This window comes from Quercus suber, unplaced genomic scaffold, assembly GCF_002906115.3.
Source record: "Quercus suber isolate HL8 unplaced genomic scaffold, Cork oak 2.0 scaffold_624, whole genome shotgun sequence".
NCBI lineage: Eukaryota > Viridiplantae > Streptophyta > Magnoliopsida > Fagales > Fagaceae > Quercus > Quercus suber.
Genome location: NW_027070067.1, coordinates 182,755 through 188,206, shown reverse-complemented (window position 1 = coordinate 188,206; position 5,452 = coordinate 182,755). Strand labels below are relative to the sequence as shown.

Genomic DNA, 5,452 nt, shown 5'->3' with positions numbered 1-5,452 from the left:
AAACAGGTTGCTAACTATTTTCTTATTCGTTCTCTTTCTCTTTCTCTCCGATTATCTTTATACATTTTCTTTTGTTTTATGGGGTTTGATTTCTTTCCTCTCTCCCTTTCTCTCTCGTTGTGGGTTTTTATAGTAGGTAGAATTTTTTTAAAAAAAAAAATTTGGTACTGGTTAATATTTTTTCCCACTTAGTTTGTAATTTTTTAATTAAAAATATGCCACATGATTAAAGAAAATGCCAAGTTATTGTGAAATTAGCTACGTAAGTAACATAGCTAACAGAAGTTAATAAAAGGACCAATACAACTCAGTTTTAAAACGTATGGGACTAATTGTGCTCGCTTCAAACTTGAGGGACCAATTGCGCACATAGGGTAAACTTCAAGGACTAATAGTGTAGTTTTGCCTTTCTTTTAGTTGCCCCATTTTGTTAGGGTGTGTGTGGAAAAGAACAATAATGGATTATGCCTTGTGAAGTACAAAATTTATCAAATTCAGTTGAAGTACATTCACCTACAGGTCAAGCCTTGATACAATTGCAAGTGCCTTCTACCAAAAGTGATAGGTCCCGAGTTCAGCCATTTTAGTTTGAGTATATTTATCTCCAAAGTCACTTAAGATTTTAAGTTTCCATAATGGCTTTAAAATTCTAAAATATGGCAAATACTTTTGATTTATTTTGTAAATAATACAACCATGTAAACTAGTGAAATGATCAAGAAAGAATAGATGTTAAAGAAAGTATTTACTGATGTGAGAGGTGCTAGCCCCTAGACATCAGTATGGACTAGTTTTAAAGATGCAGAAACTTTGAATTCAGAATTACGAAGGGAATTTTTGCATTTTGCCACTAAGGCAATGTTTACAAAGATGTGGGACATTTTGAGAGTTGAAAAATGAAAATTTGGATAACTGGAAATGCAGTTATAACACATTTCTCAAATGACCAAGTCGCTTTTGCCACAAATCCCACTAGTTGGTAAAGAATTAGCTTTGAGTATTTTGCAATTCAAACAAGGACAGTTCTAAGTTGGCATTCTATGGCACTTACAACAGAACCAGTTAGTGGTGACTACCATTGAAGCAACTTCAGTAATACTACTTTGACATTGTTAATACTACTTTGCCATTTGAATCCACCTTACTTCCTTTTACACAATATCTCGTTACTGATAAAAAGATATGGATTATTAGTCCACAATAAGCTACCATTAAAATGCCTATGTTACCCAGTGTTGACAACTTCTAGTAGAATTTCAAGTGCCTACAGTCTTCCTGATCTAAAATTATTTGCCTACCCTTTATTAGATTTAGCTAGACTAAAAGCAGCAAAAGAATTCATATCTTATGCAAACTGAGAATTTTCTTTTGCTTCTAATGTGCCAAATAATTCAATCTCAACTATTTGATTATTTGATAATCTAATTCACATCATCATGAAAAAAATTCTTTTTTTCTATTCGGACAAGGTGGCCACCTTGATAGTATTTTGAACATGTTGAGCTATAGGCTTGAGGCGTGGCATAAACCTGAAGGTCCAAGGTTCAAATCACCACACTATCGGTCTATAGGGTTTTGGGGTGTCTCTTGGACAAGAAGTAGAATAGTTTGGTCAAAGGCTAAGCCACCACTTCTTTATATCAAGAGAGAGAGAGAGAGAATGCGCCTCAAATTAATACCAGCAAAATCCAAAATGAAAAATCTAATCTTAATTATCCATCTCATTTCTCATAACCATTTTCTGTACACAGTGTATCATCTATATCTTCTAGTAACTACCTTCCATCTTGAGAAACCATATTTTTCCACACACAAATACATTAAACTTGATATTGCAACCGCTAAACAATGACATTCCTTCGGCTCACCAAAACTCAAACCTCAAAAGCCCACAAAAAATTACACTTCATTGGTAACAAAACCATCTTCAACCTGTTTATGGCTAGTCAGTCTGCCAAAAGCTCAGCCTGCTTCGTCACAAAAATGATCAACATTTTCCCTTCTGAAATATCCTTTTTTACTTAAAGCCTTGAAATCTAGTACCTCCGATTCCAAGATGACTCACACAACCTCACAATAGCCATTCCTACAAAGAACAACCACAAAGACCAGTTAAAAGGAAATGACTGTTCAATACTGATAGTGAAAATTTTGATAAACAATAGGGGAAATTTTTTTTTTTTTTTCATTTTTCAGAAGTGCCAAACATAGACTAAACTTTGAAAGCAAAAGAGGTAATTACAATACAAGTCAATCATCAAAGAAAAATGAAGATTAATTTTCAAATCAATGCAAGCATATACACATACATCACCCATCATAATTTTTTCCGCACAAAATGGCTGTGCTTAAGATTTGAACTCGCACACCTTTGGTTAACCCATCATACAATTAGGAGTTAAAACACACCGAGTTAAGCCCAACTTCCTACTACTCAGACTCTGCTCTTGCAAAAAATTTATAGATCTCTATCAAGCCAGCGCACCAGCTGAGCATAATGGGGCTTAAGCCCGAAAGTCAAAACATAGTTCAAGCACAGGTCATCTTGTTTAACAAACAAGCCAAGCAAACTTTGATCGAGCTTCTTGCAAGAAAAGAGTTGGAAGAACAGGTTTTCTAGCATTATTTTAAATAAAATCAGAAAGATCAAAGGTAAAAGACACTAAACACTTCAGAAAACTGAACCCCAACCAAAAACTAAAAAAAATCCCAACATCAAATATGGACAAAAAATCCTTAAAACTGCAAAGTTGTAACTTGAGAGGCATTTAGTGAAGTTTCAATGAACAAACAAAAAATAAGCCAAAGAAACGTCAGTACTAAACTGCATTTAGGGCTATTCGCTCAAAATGTAACAAAATTTAATTAACAAAGATTTTTAAAAATGTTATAGATATAAATCTTTTAGTAACCACTAACATTTTCACCCATGCCAAAGAAAATCTTTTAGTCCATGTGTGACTTCCAAATAAAAAAATAAAAAGAGTGAAATGATTAGTATATATTTTATCCATTTCAAAGACCTAAGGGTTTGTATGAATCAAACAACAAATTAAGGATCAAACAGCTGGTGCGGTGAGCATGACAGTCACAATGCAGTAGAATAAATTAGGCATGTCAACATGAGATTTTACATTTACATAGAAGGTAAGAAGGCACCAAAAAACAGTTTAAGGAAAGACATGATTATCACATTGAAAGGATACGTATGGCACAAGAACAGAATTTTCAGGGACAAAATGGTTTTGTAATCCTTTTCCATCATAATAAACCGAGGAATGAGATAAATCAAGTGCTCAGGGTTGGGAAAATAAAGGATGCCTTTCACAAAAACCTGGAGAAGTTACAAACTAGCCATCCAAAATCCTGGAGAAGTACTTGAATATGTTTCTCTATAATGACTACTTGAATATGTTTCTCTATAATGGTTTATAATATACTTCACAGGAGGATTCATCACCACAAATGACAATGACATTTGTAGCTAAAAATAAAAATCAATAAAAACGCAAACAATTTACACATCACCTACGAGGCCTCATTTCAGAAAAGAAATACAGAAGAATTTCTTGAACAAGGTTCAGATCAATAGCAGCAACCAGAACCAATGCCAATTATGTAGAAAACTACAGCAGGACCTGCAACATTCAGTCCACATCCACAAACGCAGTGCAGTCAATGTCTTGCAGGGTGATATTCCCCATATATAAATCGTTTATGTGATGAGAACAGAGAGGGAGGCATTTCCGATTTAGACTTTCATGAATTGCACCCATCCCTGGGACCCACTTGTCCTCAACAGATGGATTCACATTCAAACAGTTCTGCAGTAACCGTACCCGATAATAAACAGTATCTATTCTGTCACAGAAATGACCGATACAGGAACATAAAGGCTCATCAGAAGCCAACCTGATCAAAGACAGAGATAAAGCCCCGTCAACAGGCCTTGGATCCGAAAGATTTTGATCTCCCATGCTATTAAACTCTCTTTCTGTGGGGAAGTACACTTTTCATTTCCATTAAAATCAGAGACCTTAAAATCTTTAGTGTAATGCTTAATGGCTTCACGTTTGGTTGATTCATGCTTCTCTGCTAGTGTCAAAATACAAGAGAACCTCAAGTGATAAGTTACTACAGATTTAACCATCTTGAAGTTGTGACAGCGGCAGAAGAAATCAAGCCACCTTCTCCCTACACCTGCATACCACTTGATAATATCAGTATCTTCAAGAGCAATGAGTAACTTGATCAGCCTAGGGCAACCCATGTTATTTGTAAAACCAGCCATCTTAACTGCCTTCCTAACAAGTTCTACTGGTGCATCAACTTTCATACACAGCCTTGTCAAATCCTCAATCGTGCTCTTAGCATATTTCCGTTCCTCTTCCTCCTCCACTCTCTTTTCTTCTTTCTCGAATGCCTTTCTCGCTTGGACCGGACTCAAATACTTGTCAACTTGCTCTTGGAACTTATCATAAGCGTCAACCAGCTCTTGGGGTAATTGATCTCTAATGTGCCTTAAAGAGAGAAAATCGCCTGCTGTAAGCATCCATTGCCATTCCCAACGCTCTTCCAAGGAACCCAAGAAATCTTGGACCACTTCATCAGTCCAAGTTCTGAAGATTTCTCGAGCCTCATTTTCAATTTGAGAGTCAAATTTAAACCCCTCACTTTGCTTCAATTACCACCACCTCACACTCAAACAACCTCTTTATTAAACCAATCAAAGAAACATCTTTTATTTTTTCTTCAATAAACAAACACAACTTATTTACATGCCAATCATCAAACCTTTATCAAATGTGAAACTAAACAACCAACTGGCAACTAGGATTCTCTACCGAGTTCTTAAGGTACCTAATGGCGGTGTGCCGTCCCATACCGACACGCCCACCATAAGAAAAAGTTACAAACCGCTCATCATACACAATTTCCAATACCAACTAATAGCTTCAATCAAAACCTTTAATTTCAAGTTGGGCAAGACCAAGGACTCACCTTTCTTTCTTGAGGGTAGCATTGTGACACAACAAGCCTCAATATCGAACCGATTGTCGCAGGGCTGACTGCCCATTTCTTTGATATCGAATCGCTTTGAGACTGAGTGAAAAAGGGACTGCGAGTCAGTCAAGGGAGCTGAGCCCGAAACCATTGTTGGGTTGTAAAGTGGTGGCAGTGAGACAAGGTTGGAGAACTTGCCTTGAGAGTATTGGGTGAGAACCAAGGCTTGGAGGGCTGAATTCAAGTGGCTTTATTCTTCTGAGGTGAATAAGCACTGAGACAATGAGAATTGAGAAGAGAGAAGTGGAAGTTTTGGATTTTGAAATTGTGCCTGAGTTCGAAATTGAGATAGTAGCTGGCCAGATTTTCGCAAATAGCACACTTTTTTACTTGTTTTATAAATTACGTTTTTATATTGGGTTTATAAATAAACTCTCTGGTCTCTACT

At 36.2% G+C, this 5,452-nt stretch overlaps 1 pseudogene; it reads right to left on the bottom strand.

Annotated features, from left to right (window-relative positions):
- Window positions 1–3,285: 3,285 nt before the first annotated feature.
- On the bottom strand, window positions 3,286–5,155 carry LOC112034942 (nuclear intron maturase 3, mitochondrial-like; annotated as a pseudogene).
- Window positions 5,156–5,452: the final 297 nt, after the last annotated feature.